Here is a 19427-nt window from a genome sequence, read left to right as displayed (position 1 = left end):
ATTTTTTAATATATAGTTAAGTAGGTATTATTAGAAATTTTATAAACTATGAAAAGACACGAAGACTAAAATATTTTAATTTTTTTATATATTTTCTCTACCAACGGATTCTTGAATTAGAATTCGTATTAATTCCTGATCTGATTTTTCGAATTTCATCTGAAGCTCAAAACTTTTGATATTAATTTACTTTTGTATTTAAAAAATAATATTTATATCATACTCTTGTCGTTTTTTTTATTTAACAAATAATATAAGTTAATTTTTAACTAGTAATAGAAATTTGTACAGATTTTTGAATAAAAATTATTGGGAAACAATGTTTTTTTTTTTAATTTTATTTATATTATTTTTTGACATCTCATCAAAAATGAAGAAGAATATGGAAGTCTGGGCATTTACGGGGCTTACGACCGTCATAGGCTGGTTTAAGTGATCACTTTACACACGTGTAACATTCACCAATTCTACCCATTATTGACAACCACACTACTCAAATTCTTGGAAGATTTTGTGAACAAGTATTTGGACACACTCAAAATGTTGTAATTTTATTTATTATATTGTACCTACTTTAATATGATATTATCTTTATTGCTTGCAGCTTCTTTTGAATTAAAAAAAATTAAAACCTCAAATGAATACTTATCAATATTAATTTAAATATCCATCGTCGTTTCAAAATTTGACGCAGGAAAAAGTTTATACCTACTATTCACTAAAAAATGAGACTCGTTTGTATAAACAAATAAAAATATGTATATATATATATATATATATATATATATATATATATATATATATATATATATATATATATATATATATATATATATATATATATATATATATATATATATATATATATATATATATATATATATACATATATATATATATTATATATATATATATATATATATATATATATATATATATATATATATATATATATATATATATATATATATATATATATATATATACCGCTTTTAAAAACGCATTCACATCGCAAATACGACTCTAAAATACTGTTAAAAATATGTCTTTACTTAAAAAGCCCTGGTATACACGAAAAAGCATTATACGCAACAAAAGTACTCAAATGCATTTGATAGTAAATTCAGACACAAAACATTTCCTCCATTTTCTACTTAAGAGGCAATGGTCACATTGAGAGATTTTGAAGAGTTCTCATAACATGAACGGCTTCTACGTAACGAAAGTTACCAAGGGAGAAAGTCCTAGAAACTGGTTTCCATTCCATCTCTACATAACTGAGGTCAGTGATATGCAATTTATGACTTTAAGATGCAGACACTATATATCGAGACGGTTCAAGCGACAAAAAAACTCTTAATATTCATATTCGTAATTCATATTCCAAACATCATCAATTGATTATATTTTTCAGGCATTGCATTATTCACCCTACGGATGATATCGCTCACTCCTTTCAAGAACGTCATAATTCAAAAATCGTCTATTTTCAGTTGTGCATGTTTTTTTCAAGGCCCAAAAAATTTACTATATCCCAGCAAAAGCGGAATATTTTTAACTTAATATTTACCCGCAAAAGGGCAGAAAGTGTTGTTTTTGCATTTTGAAGAAAAGGTATTATTTAATTATTTTTTTAAATGTACGAAATGTTTTTTAAATGGAGAAAAAATCTTCAGGTTTTAGTTAAAAAAATCTGTGACACAGTGAAAAAATCAAAAAATGGCTTAATATTTATTTTTAATACATTTTATTATATTTTTAAACTTTAAAAACGATCTCCTGAAAAATAAAGTTTTTTTATTTATGACGTTCTTGAAAAGAGTGAGCGATATGTCAATATAGCAGGTGTCTCAACTCGAGGTGTTTCAACTATACTTTTTTTAACTTTATTTACATCTTATTTTAAATATGAAATAAGATGGAGTCTGAGCACCCTAGCACTTATAACGTGGCATTTGGCTGACTTAAGTGATCAATTTTAATAGTGAGGTAAAGTTCACCATTCTGTCCATTATTGATTATTTTTTATTAAGTAAGAAATAAAAAATTAGGGTGATGAAAATTGTTATTTGGACCTTAACAATTTTTTTTTGTGTGGAAAAGATGATATCCGTCAAGTGGCTACCAATTCAAGTTCGTTGAACACATTTGTTCCCATATTATTTTTTGACATCTCATCAAAGATGAAGAAGAATATGGAAGTCTGGGCATTAACAGGGCTGACGACCGTCATAGGCTGGTTTAAGTGAACACTTTACACACGTGTAACATTCACCAATTCTACCCATTATTGACAAATAAATATCCTACAATTGGAGATAATCCAGAACAGGTATTTGGACACAAAAAAATTGTAAATAATTAAAGAAATTTATAAAAAAACTTTTTGTTTGAAAATATCAGACGATCGGTTTAAGGTTTTGGACACAATCAAAATTTTTTTGTGTACTGCAGCTATCTGTTCACAAATCTCAAATATGATTGACGCATGACGCCATTTGCAGAAATTATAACATCTCTCGATAGGGTGATTCATTTTGTGCCACCTATATAAAAACTAGGCGGGTGCAAGGATGCAATTCTGCACTTTTGGTGCATGCGCCACGGTTTAGCCACCCGAGAGTTAGGTGATCCGACTTCCGCTTACACTTTTACAATGAAAACTGACGAAATACCATATCGATAATACATAGATAAATATTTCCGTATTAGTTTATTGTATTATCAATATAGAGTTATGAATGTGCGATTCAAAAATCTAATAGAAAGTGTCATCTCGTCACAACATGTTTACATTTGAGAATGAGATGAATACATACATTTTAGGCGTTTTTTACTTTCTCTTCACTTATTCAATTATTCATCGACTTGTGTATTAAACTCGCCGACAAAACGACAAAAAAGTATTTGCATAAACGGTTATTATGTCTATTATTATTATTCAACAAATGTCGTACAAGTCAAATTCTATTTGAAGAATTTTTATATATGTATTTTATTTGTTTGCAAACGTACATCGTTAAATAATTATAATTTGCATAATCGAATACGATAAAAATTTATGGGAATAATTCAAGAATCTTAGCGGTAAAGGTTCTTTAATAGATCGCCAGTCGAACGTTATTGATTGGTCTCTTTTTCAACGACTATCACTTAATTATCGAAATAAGTTAATTGTTTTACGAATGATAGATGATACTTAAAACAGTACGTAATATTAATATTTGTGATGTTTCATAGACTAAAATGATATGAAATAATGGGGTGGGATACAATATCACCACTTGTAAACGGAATATATATCATGATCATTTCTTTTTTAATAATACAAACTGAAGCATTAAAATTTTACAACAAAAAGTGAAACAAACGTTGGATACACTAAGAGGCAAAAATATTTAACAAAATATCACAAATTCGTTCAAGCATGCTGTCCTCATCAACAAGGTATGCATAACATTTTAGTGCTTATTTTTCTAAATGTATATTATTATGGATAAAGAACAGTCATCGACTTATTGGCCAAAAACTCACGACTCCTGAAACCTGAATGAACTGTAGCGCTGTCGTGACGTTATTGTTTTATCATCTTCAGCCTATTCAGGTTTCAGAGCTCGTGAGTTTTTGGCCGAACACTCGTTCACTATTCTTCCCCACCCACCATATTCTACTGATCTCACTCCTTATGACATCTTCTTGTTCTCTGAACTCAAAAAACCTTTGAAACGAAGAAAATTTTAGATGATTCCCGAGATTAAGGCAAATGCGACGAAAGAACTGAAGGACATCACAAAAGAAGAGTTCCAGGACTGTTATCAAAAATGGGAACACAATTTGGGTAAGTGTGTGCGTCGGCAAGGTACATTGATGGATACATTGAAGGGGACCTAGACATGTCACTTCTAAATTATGTCTACGTATTAATTGTACAGGCCAACAAAAAATTATTTTCGTCAGCAAACTCCATAAATGAGATGCCAAATAGAAGCTATAAGAGATAGGGATAGTAAGAAGTGACATATAATAGTACCTTGTAATCGTCTAAAAGTTGTCATGCTACACCCAATCCAATGGATTCAATTGAAGAAAGACGATCATACACAGTAGTGCAGATAATTTTATCAAGTTTTATTAAGTTTTGTATTATAGTCAAAAGACCAGGCTCTAGAATCTTGTGTGATTATATTTTGGCAGAAAGGTGCCGCTAAATTAAAATCAAGCAAGTTAGATAAAAGCACAAATCAAACAACTTCCTCATCGAGGGATTAAACGATTCAAGGATACGCTGTTGCACAATTTGCCTCCATTCCTCCCGGTCCTGACCAACGATGATTACAGGGTCTAAAGAGGACCACACTTATATATTTGGTCATTCCATATATTAAGAAGGAGGCGTCTTCTTGTTCTATATACTTGACTGTATCTATAATTAACAGCACGACGACACTCTTATTTTTTTCTATATTCCTGAAGTAGAAACAATCTGTAGGGATGTTCTGGAGATTCATTCGACTACTGGTAATGAGAATTATTTGGGGATGAAGGTTTCTCTAGAATTAAAATAATGCTAAAATACATGACAATATTTTTTATACAATTATAAAAAATGCAAAGTAGACTATATATAATTTAATAAATTAAAGATAACTTCGCTACAATAAGCTATTTTGATTTTCACAAATTTAAGTAAATACGTAAATTTGAGCTCTTAAATGATGATAACAAAGGGATTAATTTAATATAATGAATTACTTAAACATTTACTACTTTTTTCTTAAGGTGTTAATTTAAAGCGACATCTATTGTCAGAATCTGAAAAAGCTTTATTTGCTCACGGAGATAAATACCATCATACATCTAAAACCACCACCTTCATTGGAAAGTCATTTTCTTTAATCATTCTTTATAATAAAAATTATCAATAGATGTCTTGCAACTTGAAACGGGAAATATTTTCTTTACAACTAAATAAAAACGGAGCAAACTATTAATTGTGTAATGAAATGGTCAATTAAAAAAAATATGAATATAAAATATTGCGGATACTCTATAAAAAAATTCAATTTCGAATAAGTATTTTTTTTTTCAATTTTGAAAAAGCAAAATTAAACTTTTTGTTTTTAATAAATAAATAAATAAATTATTTAAAAGAGCCTTATGATGAATATAACATTTTTTATTGTTGCTTTTTAATATGACAATAAAATTCAAACTCAGCCTTATAAAATATATGTATATGTACTTCTCAGTCAATAGCAAGTAAATCTATACTATTTTAAATGTGTTAATGGTGACTGTTAATTTTAGATATAATGAGAGAAATTAAAATAATTTGTTTTCATTGAATATTAGACAAAAAACAAACGATTGTTTATGACATTATTGGTTGATCATCTGTTATCAAAACAGTTATTAAGGTAAAAAAAAAATGATATATGCACGCTACAACTTTATGTTCCGACAGCTAACATAAGCTCCAGTAAACTCAAAGCCAAGGCTTGCAATGTGATGCAATCTTGAACTGACCAATAGCATGACCAACGCGGAGAAAACTAATTTCTCTCGCAGGTAAGTTACTCATAAACCATTTTTGAAATTTTCTTTAATTTTAATATGGATTCGGTTTTTAAGCACTTGATGTACTCGTATGTTCATTAATGTCTGTAGAAAGAGTTATATAATTTTTTTTAAATATGATTTTTACACGTTGAGGACACATGAATCGCCTTATCCGCGTTGAGGATACATGATGCGTTGTTGTATAGATTTCTCAAAACAAATGGGTTTATAAAAATGAAATTATGAAATACCCACACTTAATAAATACTTTACTTTCATAGAAGAATATGAATAAGACATTCATATTCTTCTTCATTTATTTTGAGATTTCAATATAAATAATCCCTTAGTGGAAAAACCTAGAAATGTGGGCAAGGATTTGAATCACTTGTGAACTGATCCAATTATAAGAAAATTGAAAATTATGTTTTTAAGCATTTCCTAGAATTTAAAATAATTCAGTAAGTATCTTACATACATTTCGAATACTCAACTTAACTATGAATGGTGCCGAGAACTCATGTGTGAAAGAAAATGTCAATTTGACGATAAATACAACTTCCGAAATTTGAGTGGTGGTTTGTCAATTATGGATAAAATTATGAATGTTACACCATATAAAATGATCGCTTTAACTTGCCTATAGACAGGTCGTAAGTCCTGTAAATATCCACACTTCTATATTATTCTTCATCTGTGTTGAGATGTCAATATAAATCAAATGAAATTAAGAATTCAATTTTACGGATACATATACGTAAGCATACAAAAACGTCAATAAACTATGCAAAAAAATCCACAGATATGACAAGCCCTTTTTGAAGCTCTTAAATCCCAAACGTGAACGCAATATTGTCGTATTCAACTTATTTTAAGGTGAACAGAAATAAGATAAATTAAAATAACAGAAATAACAATATTCAAATGAAAACCTTACAATGTATTGATATTATGTACCATCTACCTTCTAAACCATTTCTCCAGCGCCGAGTGGCTTGTCTTATAATATGAGAAAGGTTTGAAGCACAGGTTCTCTAAATAATAGTAATATAATTAAACATGTTCTTTTAATTTTCTTATAAAATTAAAAATTAGAAAATGTATCAAAATTCGTATCGTATGTCTCGCAATTCGTATCAAAACTAATCACATTATAAAAAATTCAATTAATTTACTATATTTACGTCCTTGATCTCTTCATCATCTTTACACGTTTATTTGTTTGCGATTTTTTTAACATTTTTTAAGCTTTTCATTTAAATAAGTTCACGGATGTCTAATAATTATGGACTTCAAAAAATAATAAATAAGTGAAAATTAGAAACAGCTCCTACCCACTCTTGAATCTTCAAAGTCCCAAAGACCCGATTCTAAAATTTGGAATTAATCTCACACACGGTGTTTGAAAATGATGTGGAATGCATCGAAGCACGTGTCAGAAAGAATTTGTGCTATTTACCAAATAAAACTCTAATAAAAAATTATGGACCCTTTTAAGCCTTTTCTCAATAAAGCCTTTGTTCAAATGATACATATTTTTCTAATCAAATAATTAAGAATAAATCCTGGCTTTGAGGGACTATGGAATGCCAGTTAAGTAAAGCAGAAGTATAAGAACGCAAAATATATAAGGGAAAATATTATTCCTGCTGCACAGAGATCTGTACGCCACAGTTTGGTGATACTCGGTTAAGAGCGATGTTTATTAGTATCGATACAAGTATTCCCTTATCGAGTGGTTAGCTTCAAGTTGTCCAAGCCGTGGCGCAGCGAGTATGCTCCAGAAACCTACATTACCGTTGCTATTTGTGCTAAAACATCCATAGAGATGACATCAGTGATCGGTAATATCGATAAGAAACATAATATAAGTCAGTTTCTCGGAAAATGTACGTTGCACATATACAGGCGTACTAAAAGACCTACGGGATCTTTTAACATGAAAACTACCTCACGGTTACTTTCCCAAAATATACAAATAATATTATATTTATTGATTCGGCATTTACTTTGTGATATGAAGACATGATGAATTTGAAAAGGTAAAGATAAAAATTAATTGTTTACCTTTAAATTTTATACAAATATTAATTTTGTTATTGTATTTTTTTTTGTTTTCTTTTTATTTGTATAAAATAACTTTCGCAACATTTTTTTAACGATAATGAAATCTCACCGAATGTGAATGAATAATTTTACACCAATTTTTCATGGTTAAAATCGTTTTACAAATAAATTTAGACGAAATAATGATTGATAGTTGCATTTTTCACTGACGTTTCTTGATGGATTTGCTTTTTATATAAAACAGATGCTGTGGTGTAATTATATAGACGCTTAATTGCGAAAATAGCACCGTGGATTTGACTTCACCAATTGCAAAATGAATTTAATCATTTATTTATTTTCAATTGGTTTTTTTTTGTATTTTCCTTCCCTATCCTTACTACCCTATCTGCAAAAAATCCTCTTAAAATAGATTTTTTGGTTAGACGATCAAAAACTACATATTTAAATAAAAACAACATAATAGTTACAACATACTTTTAATGTTTGACTAGCGAACGAATTTTATCTTAACCGACATCCTTTTTCTCAATCCACAATGAAGTTTCACAATGAAGTATTTTCTGGTTTTAATTCCATTGACTGTAACGGTTATTTCGAATAAACCAACAAATTTTATTTTCTACAATTCATGGTGCTGTTTGTAATGGTTAGTAAGAAATCATATGGAAAGAAATTTCACCAGTTGAAAATAAATATTTCTTAAATTATTTTCTCGTTTTTCACTATCTTCCCGACTAAGTCATGGTGTATAGCGATTGATAAATGCACATAATGGTTGTCCTATTGATAGTGTTGACATAAAATAATGTTTTAATATATTTTAACAATTTAAATCAAAGCAAAACTTGCAGTTGAGCTTTTAGAATTTCATTGTAGAAAAAAAAACAATATAATAAACCAAGAAATCTCGATTTGACTCAGTTTACCTTTCTCGCTTTGTATCACGAAAGGCATATTATTCTAAAAGTGCGTATAGCCAATTTACACGTTCTTGCATTCCTCTATTTTTGAAATATTGCAATTGACTGTCCTACGTTTTACTATGTACGTGAGAAGAGATTCTGAGCCCAAAAGCAAAATAACTTCGCTTTCCCTTTTATGACAACAAATCTAATTCGAGACAACAACAAAAAAGGCTAAGACAAGATAACCATCATTACGCCTAACAAGATAATAATGGTATCATTAAAATCGAAAGTTGTTAGGTATTTTAAATGGAAAAGATTAGGGATCGCAGTGAAACATGTCATTAAAATAAAATAAAAATGCGTTGACGCTATAATTGGGGTAATCTTATACGTGTTTTACGGGCCATGATAATTACAGTTTTTAGTAACAGATCTTTCAACTCTTGATAAAAACAGAAAAATTATTTAAAAAAATTTATCATGAACTAAATTTAGCGAAAAATTTGACTTTATCTAATTTTAATTGCGTTTGCTAAAAATGATCTCACCGTTTTTTCTATTCTTAAAGCTTTTTCTTCTTTATCACTTTTCTATAGATCCTGTGATCTGTCTGTGCCGCCGCCAGTTGCTCTTGGGATATTGACTGCCAGCTATCTCTGCACCTTTTCGGGGGTCTGCCTGGGGGTTTATGTCCTTCGGGGTTTCCTTGAAGGGTGAAACATGGAGTATTTTAGCTTATTTAGAATAGGGAAAAAACCTCTGATGTAATTTTAGCTTGAAATCGGTAATTTCATTCAATATTGCAACGTATAACCTTACTAACGGTTAATCCACTCTTTGAGACCATTACATCTCTGTCATAAAAATATGTCAAATAAAAAAAACAAGCGAGAGTTATTTTTATTTGGTATCGCTAGCCAAATCCACTTATTGAAATCGAAATTAAAAATACGTTTCACTTTTTGAATTTAAATTGTTCGAGTTTCTTCTTTGCGGTTTTGGTGGTGGAGTATTAGATTTATTATGTACTTAGCATCAATAATCGAAATGCTCTTCACTGATTGATAATTTTTGAACGCACGTCATGACAAAAAAAATGCTGGCGCTGTCCTACCTGTCGATCTAGTTTTAAGCCGCTTTGCAAAAAAAATAAAAGATGAACTCTGGTTTAAAAAAATACAATATATTTGTTTCTAAATAACTTCAGCCTCAGTTTAAGTAGTAAAATAACTCTTGTCTTACTTATAAAATTGGATGTTATTAAATAATTATTTCAATGTCATATATATTTTTTAAATGTTTCAAAAGTACATGCGATGGCTATGCATATCTAATAGACCTGAGACTGTTATACCAGATGCGAACAATTTCATCAGGCTCTACCCAAAGGAATATCAACCTTTTACTCTACTTATATTGCTGTTATTCCAAGAAAACACAATGCATCATACAATATCACCGCGAAGCGCATTTGAGGTAATATTTTACAAAAATAACGTAGTATAAGCTTACTAAAATTACTACATTTATTATGAATCTTGAACTAATTTCAAAATATTGTTGTCAGATCTATCCTCATTAAAAAAGACCCTCATATATTCCATTAATAATTCAGAATAAGACAATTTCTAACTCTTCTTCTTCCTTCTTATGGATCTGAGGATCTGTTTGTTCTATTATCCGTCTCTTATGATGTGGACTGCCAGCTGTCACGCCATCGCTTTGGAAGTCTTCTTCCTTCTGAGTTCTCATGAAGACCAATTAGAGCCTGTCTATTTTCTTGCAATCTATTGACAAAATATCACGATCTGTGATTATTGGCTAATAAATTCATATAAAAAATCACAAGGTTATCAGTAGCATTCTTATTGAAATATGTAGAGAAATAAGGGATATATTAAGGTTTAAACTTTAGATATTTTATTAAAACGAAAAACGTGCGTTCGCATACGTTATCAAATTTCCGTCATCGAACGTTTTATGACGTCATATGGTTTATTGTCCATGGTTTATAGAGCTGTAATAGTAGTAGTGTGGATTGTTTGTTTACAATTTACGGAGGGGGGGTGGGAGGGTGGACCATAGACATCAACAAATAGAGCCGCCAATAATTTGGGAATGTAACTAATATTAAAATAACTCCATCTTTTCTGTGACGTCAATTATCGCCAACTTACGAAAATGACGTTTTTTTTATGCGAATTTTTCAATGGATAATGATGAATGATAATTTTAATTTTATAGGCTATTATAAACGAAAAATTAGTCCAATATAATCCTTTATAGGTTGAGTATGTTAAATTAGATATTCCTCCCGTTTGACAAAGATCCATTGTCTTCGCTGTCTTCCCCATCCGTACTTTACGTTTTCCGAATTTCCGTGTTCCTTTTTCGGTCTCTCAACTTGTTTCTGGTTATGTACCTCAATATTCTCAATTCTGAAGACAAATTAATTTTATTAATATCCCTTACCGGAGCGAAAAAGGTGAGTTGAGTTTATTCAATAATAAATTCAAATATTATGAGTATTTCTTAGTTATATTTTTTTTGACATCTCATCAAAGATGAAGAAGAATATGGAAGTCTGGGCATTTACGGGGCTGACGACCATCATAGGCTGGTTTAATTGGAGAAAATCCAGATTTTGTAAACAAGTATTTGGACACACTCAAAATGTTGTAAATTTCTTAGTTATTATAACAGTATTTTTTAAGCAAAATAATTTTTTTAAGAAAATTTTATCTCACGAATATTTCCTAAAGCAGGTTAAAAATTTGGAGTGACGTGTTTTTGTGTTAAAATTTGTTCTCACAATACAAATCTCCGTTTAACTTGCCGGAACAACTACTGTCTATTATTAAAAATAATTGTTTTCACAGCATTATAATTCCCAAAGGTTTAGATTTAATTATGCATGTAGCATATGTATACATATAGTTAACATACATTTGCAAAGTTATTTTATATGCAAAATAAATAAGCTCAAGCCGGTGCACATAAAACCTTAACAGTTTTTGCTTATAATGAAAATATTTGTTTGTTCAAAATCTTAAATCTCTGAAAATCAAAATTGAAAACTCAGAAAATCAAAATCTTACACCTTTGAAATTGATGAGAGGTAAAAACAATTTTTAAAGCTTTCATGAACTGTAAAATAAACCCTTAATTGAATGAACTCTTATTTTTTTAAGGTAACAGCAACACACGAAATACTAACCATTACCCAAGCGTGCTTCTTGACAGCTGCTGCCACTAAACATTTTTATTGCAATCGATTGCATTGATGTTTCATACAATTTAAATCTTTTCATTGCTTCACAAACAATGTGAAATGAAGCCTTAGAAATGTGTGCTTTATATATATTTTTTCATTTAATCAGACTAAGCCACAGCAACGCCTGACTAAGTACCGCTAGTTATTGTATACATTATTACTATGTTCATAGCTTTCGTCGAATCGTCCAAAAACAGTATGAAGTATGTAAGGGAAGAATTATCTATAACCTAACTATGAGTATTTCAATGTTTTAGTACATAATTAGTACATAACCCTGATGATGACAAGGTTCTTGTGGAAACCGGTTGGAATAAGTGTACCAATAAAAAGTGGTTAAAACTAAGTTTTTTTTTATAAAGTTTATTTTATAAAGTTTTATAAAGTTTATGAAATGTGCCACAAAGTATCTGCGAAAAACATTCAAGAAATAGCCAAATCTCATTTGGTTACCGTAAAGCCCAGATAAGCGGAGTCGTAAGTGCACCGAATGCTCGTATGCAAGTGCCAAAGCAGAATGTACTGCAAGTACCTGAAGCAATGCAGTTTACTCGACCGAGTAAACCATAACGGACCGCGGTGTGTGAAGGCGCTCGTTCACCTGCTTTAGTAGGTTGTTGCACTCCGTCACAGAGGCGGCTCTAGAAACTGCTGCGTTAAATAATTATTATGATTTTTTTTCATTTATTTATTTATCCATCCTCTACCTCCAATTCCAACTCGGTTAGCGTGTTTGACTAATGTGCTGTAGGTCCCGGGTTCGATTTCCAGGAGGGGGAGGGGTGAAAAAAGATGTTGGAGGGGGTGAAAAAAAATGTATTTGAAGTAATATTTTTGTTATTTGTGTATTTTTGTGTATTTATATACAAATAACAAAAATACTACTTTAAACCCTTATCCCCACCTGATGGTGCATATGGCACTGCATCCTATAAACGCAGCGTTATCTTGATTGTTAACACATTATGGAAAGGTGATCAGCCTTCCGATTCACGTACAGGGTAATATTGAATGAATATTAAAGTGAAAATAATTTATATTTATTTGACCACCCCCCCCCCTGGGAATTAAACCCGGGACCTCCAATACGGTAGCCGAGCGTGCTTGCCATTACACTACGGAGGCAAACGATAAAAATACACTTAAATAAATATGTATTTATCTTCTAACGTATTATACAGGCCGTAGTATTAATAAATATTCGATAACTTCCTGATTGGAATCTGCCTAGTAAACAAATCGTTGTCGCACAGGAGAAAGTGACCAACTAACAAAACGTAAAATGTTCAGGAAGGCCATTTAAGTCACTTTTGCTTGGCAAGAAAATAAACATCAATGCATTTAGTCATTTTTAAAAAGCCAATATATTATACTTCCAAGTTTAAAATCCTGCAATATTAAGCTAGTAAGATATCAAATATTCAATGATTACGTTTTTGTAAAAAATGCACTTGGTCACATTTTCTTATATGACTACGAAATACATGATTGAATCTATTAAACATGAATTCATCCTTTTTTTAATCACTATTTTTTGTTTGTTATAGTGCCCAGCGCCTGATGAGACCATGTAACTGACAGCGCAGTATGTAAATGCCAATAAACAACGTCGTACACGCTGATTTCAGGAGGGATCGCGAATAATTGCGTTCAGCATCGGATCTGCACGATCCAAGCGGTCAAGTTCTCGGCCAACTAATTACCCAAGTACCTCTCTGTACCTACCTACTTAATTGCTTTTTGCTAATGCATTTTTAATCAACGATTATGTCGAATACATTGTAGTATACTTATTTTTTAATTAGTGAATCAAACACTTTGTAAACATACATAACTTTAAAAAAAGGAGATATTCTTCATGTTATTGATACTAACATGTTACTTGAACAACTGTGAGTATAAAATAAACAAACAAAATCTACATAACATTAACCCTAGATAACTAAACTATATTTGTAGATATAATGCCATTTGTGGATCGCACAATATTGACATATCGCTCACTCCTTTCAACAACGTCATATATCAAAAATCGTCAATTTTCAGTTGTGCATCTTTTTGGAATGCCCTGAAAATGTACTATATCCCAGCAAAAGCGGCATATTTGTAACTTCATATTTACCCGCTACAGGGCAGAAAGTGTTGTTTTTGCATTTTGAAGAAAAGGTATTGTTTATTTATTTTTTTTTTTAAAAAACTAAATATTTTTAAAATGGAGAAGAAACATTCAGATTTTACCAAAAAAGATCTGTTGTACAATAAAATTTTCAATAAGTGGCTTGATATTTATTTTTCATATATATTATTATAATTTTACACTTAAAAAACGATCTCCTGACAAATCAAGTTTTTTTAATATATGACGTTGTTGAAAGGAGTGTTTTATTGTTAAATGTCTCTTGCTTTAATTCCTAATAAACCAAACTTAAGTACCATGTAACCGGTTCCTTTTTTTAATAAATATTTTAAATTATTTTTATGTTTTTAATTGCGTAGTCCGCCAGACGAATGTTTAGTTATTAAGGGTTAAACAAAAAAACCTTAAACGGTCAGAGGTAAGGAGTCGAAATAATCGGCGGGTATGTATGAGGAGATACATGAACTTGGAAGAGGCAAAGAATGTTTGCAAAGACAGAGTGGTGTGGCGTTTATTCTCTCTGCATACCCCAGTGGGGAAACGGCGTGATGGTTAGTTAATTACTTAGTTAATAATGTTATTTTAGCAAAAATAAATATAAGAGGATTTTTAATAAATATCACTAATTCAATAATATCAATAATTCGTTATTTCTTTTAGGTATTAAAAAAGGTAGATTTATATAGCTACTCTTGCTAGACTTATATTACCGCTCATTAAACTAAATTCATTAAAATATTTACTGATATTATGTATCAATAATATATAAAAATACGGCAAAAGTCCATTATTATTAATTCGATTCGCTGACATTTCAAACATTTCTCTTATTAAAAAATATTTTTCCGTTGAAAAATATATAACATTAATGTGATATTATGAGTATACGTAATGAAGCTCACAGGAAAGTCGGTTATTATATATATTAATATAAAATACATAAAAACGAAGTGTATAAAAATTAGTATGATGTTTTATTTATTGTTTCGGCATTAACTTTGTGGTAAGACATGTTACAATAATTAAAGAAAACACTTCGTTTTTTACCACTTGAGTTTAATTATAGACTACATGTTTCAGAAGCTAAACTTCCATCATTCAGGTCTGTATTATACAGACACATTTCAAACATTTCTCTTATTAAAAAATATTTTTCCGTTGAAAAATATATAACATTAATGTGATATTATGAGTATACGTAATGAAGCTCACAGTAAAGTCGGTTATTATATATATTAATATAAAATACATAAAAACGAAGTGTATAAAAATTAGTATGATGTTTTATTTATTGTTTCGGCATTAACTTTGTGGTAAGACATGTTACAATAATTAAAGAAAACACTTCGTTTTTTACCACTTGAGTTTAATTATAGACTACATGTTTCAGAAGCTAAACTTCCATCATTCAGGTCTGTATTATACAGACCTGAATGATGGAAGTTTAGCTTCTGAAACATGTAGTCTATAATTAAACTCAAGTGGTAAAAAACGAAGTGTTTTCTTTAATTATTGTAGTATGATGTTTAATTAATGTGAGTTTATGCAATTTCCTTTCAAGATTTTTAATTTAAATTTATTAAATTAAAAATATTTTTATATCATCGAATTGTTCAGTGTGACTTATAGTTTTCATTATTTATTTATTCCAGACATTAAGAAAGAGTGCAGGGCTATAAAGCTGATATTGCGCATATATAATAAACAATTAATTGAATATCAGACAAATGTTTGAAAAAATAATTTCTCTCACATTTGTTATCATTTCCCACAGTAAAAGCACTAGATATAAAACTAAAGAATAAACAAATATTCCACAAATGAAAACTTGTTTTTCTAAAGGGCAATTTTTATAGGCCTTCGTGTGTACAATATGCTCCCATAAGATACTGTATATAGATGGAGGGAAACAATTTTAAAATCCGTGCGCAAAAGTGGACTTTAAAAACGGGAAGGATTTGAGCTGCACGAATGTGTGGTACAATTTTTTTTTGTTTTTTTTTGTGTTTTTTTTTTATCAGTGTGGCATATTTGAAATGAATGAAGTGATTTAATCAAACTTCAAACATTATTTCTCGAGATTGTGTTATTTTATGTCAGTTTATATATACCCTTTGGATTTATTTTATTATATTTTTTGTTTTCGGCTTTTTATTGATTGTTTTATGCTGAATTTTATAAAAATAAGTTACTGCCACTTACCTTAGAACAGATATTTACTTACCTTGTGAAAATGTATATAATATATTAAGAGAATGAACCTAAAATAACATAAGTTACGTAACCTATACAAATCGTAAAATGGCAGAACCTTCACTGAAATGTATATAAAATTCATTCTTGGTACTTACTACAACACAATGAGAGTTTGGCAAAGACATTAATTGACTGGAAACTCCATATATGTTTTCCTTATTTCCCTTATGGTGGTATTCATTCGTCGTGTTAAAAGCTTGACATTGGAATGAAAAAGATTCCTGGATTCTAACCAACTTTCATTATCTTTAAATATATATTTTTTCTAGTGAATTAATTACCCAAGCTGAAACCCACGTACTAAAAAAATTATACGCAATAGAATTCAATTTCTATATTCTCTATGGTTTCGTTAGTTTAAGAAAGAAAACAATAAATGTATCTGTGAGTGACTTTCGTTTAATTGGTATAATTTTTTTTTTCAAATCCTGACCAATATATATTTTTTAATTCGTTATTTTTTTAAAGAAAAATCTTTGTTTGATAATAAAATATTTTCACCAAAGTTGGTTGGAAAAAACGTTTTCTCTCTAAAAAATATCAAAGACATGCGATACATATGCAAACATTTTCTAAAATAACCGAACAATTAATTATAATTGAAGACGTGTTTATTATGAAAATTAATCGCTATCAGTTTCCAGAATAGATCCAATACACTACCTCATTTGATATTCTTCCCAATATCTTCGGTCAGTAATATGTTTGGGGTTTAGCCAAGATAGAAAACAAATTAACATGTTAACAGTAAAAACAAAAACTTGACTTGACTTGGAAAAATCATTGAATAGCAAGAAGTCTTTAAGATTTCCTCTAAACCTTTGTCTGGAGTAATATTATGGTTAAACCTGGGCGATGAAAAGAAGAAAGAGAAAAATAAGAATCTTTTGAGTTGTGGTGTTGGAGAAGAACAGAAAGCATTAGATGGACAGAAAGAATGGCAAACAAAGAACTTCTAAGAAAGAAAATTAAGCCTTACAAGAAATATAATGAAAACAAGAAATAAGATGGTAAAATTTATCATGCGACACGTCAAACCAATCACTTCCAGTAGAAAAGAAGGGAAGATGATCAAACCAAGGATTAGTTGTATGAAGTAGGGCTTGAGGTCTTGAGTGAAAAGTTAAACTTGTTTTCTGATTGGTGTAGATAAATTTAACTTTACTTCTGAACTTCTAATTTAAATGACTTGTCGTGTAAAAACCGATTGCCTAGCAGTATCGTTACGAAGTGTATGATGCCGGAAAGAAAATTAATAAACACATATTTTTTTTTACAAATTGAAAACAAAGTCAACGTTAATTACTATACGTAATAAAAATCATAGAAACCTGATTTTGGGGAAAAAGCTGAGTAAGTTACTGCCTAGCCCCTAAATCATTTACAAATACAGTAAAATCCCTCTCGTTCCTTTTCAGCTGGTCAGCCACTTCGGTTGATACTTGGCCCGACTCTAGACCCGAGAATGTGAACTGTTTCCTTGCCAAGTCGTAACGTAGTTGAGACAAGCATAAACTGTAAAATACTGCCAAACCAATCGCTTGGTATATACAGTGAGTATTCACTTGTATAATAAAGCCTCCATTTAGCTTTTAAAGACAACAGCTGGAGGCGCGTTGCAGGAGCCTGGGTGAGGACCTATCCGACATCGGATCTGTGTTAGTTCATAAGAAACTCTCATTCATAAATGATAAAAATAGTGAAGTACATTGGTACCATCAACCAAGCTAGGACACAAAATGCTGAACCCTCTTCTTATGAAACGGAAGACCTGTTGACAACAGTCGACAATCCGGCTTCTCCTAAGGAATTTTATGTAGTTTTCTCCCAACAATGAACAAATTTTGAGAAGTTCCTGATTGGGCTACACTAGACTCTCTCCTGTTCCCAACACAGATTAAAATAAAACATATTTTTTAGCTAAAAAAAAAATCAACTAAAGGATTTATAAACCTTGTACGTAGGTACGTAATAAGCAATGTAAATAATAAATGCGATTCCCATCCAAAAAAAGTATGAATAGTAAACCCCCCTATAACGCTGAGATAGGTACCGCGTTATCGGAGAGGACGTTCTAGGGAAGTTAATGTTTTAAAATTGTATTTCAATTATAAATTACTCATTACATTCATTTCCGCTAGTTAAAATGTAAAAATACAATTTAAATCATTAACCCCTTATAAACTTCCCTAAGATAAAGGGGTACCTATGTCAACATTGTAGGCAGGTTTACTTTATATCAACAGTAATATACGTACAATAATTTTTCAGTTCAATATTGTTCATTATACTCTAAATCTGTATTTTCTGTATTTTCTGATAATCCGGCCTTTTCTGTGTTACGATCATACCCTTAAATGTGACGGATAAGAGGCGTTTTATGGTAATCAATATGCGACTGGCGTATTAATTACCATAGAACCTAGGAATGGAAATTAATTACCGTAGAATATAAAATTATATATGTTTATTTAAGCACTACGTTGTCGAGAGAATTTTACCGATTTTTTTATAGACGGTTGAATTTGGAGAAATCTACCTGTTCTTAGATTCCAAATTTATATCCATGAAAGCGAAAATTCTTTCACCAATCAAAACAATTATAAAAATAATAATCACTTTGAAATATTTTACCGCTGTTTATTTTAACGTCGGTTTCTTTTCACATGAAATTTATCGGTAGAACGTTATTTTAATACAGAACATTACTGATTTTAGACATTTATAATTATATGTTGTTCGGGTAAATATCTGAAACCAAATGTTGTAATTCGCGAATGCTTTCTTTCTTTCTCATATTAAGCAATAAGATTTAATTTTACATATATCTACGTTTCATTATACGAGTATTATGTAGAATTATCTAATGTTCCTGTGCATTCAGAGTTGAATTTTTATTTTTATTTAAATTTAATCGTAGAAATTAAATTATTTAATTTGGAATAATAAAGAATATATGAAAATAATAATCTGTATTTTAATATGAAGAAAGTTATATTTTTTATTGCATAAGACATTTTTAAAACTGTAACATTAAAGTGAAGTCTATCGATTTTATACAGGATCAACCAATTTCTTTTTAAATTTTTGTTGTAGGTTTTCCAAAGTACTCATATGTTTTTCTTTCTTATGTTTCTTTCTCTTATCTGTGACTAATGGTGCATTGGGCACTGCATCGTGTGTGTTATCTTGATCGTTGAATATATGAAGGAAATGTTATTAG

Source organism: Brachycentrus maculatus, unplaced genomic scaffold, assembly GCF_059751285.1.
Source record: "Brachycentrus maculatus isolate JH-2025_06_01 unplaced genomic scaffold, ASM5975128v1 h1tg000148l, whole genome shotgun sequence".
Taxonomy (NCBI): Eukaryota; Metazoa; Arthropoda; class Insecta; order Trichoptera; family Brachycentridae; genus Brachycentrus; species Brachycentrus maculatus.
The sequence above is the reverse complement of the archived record's forward strand: the minus strand, read 5'-3'. Positions refer to the sequence as shown.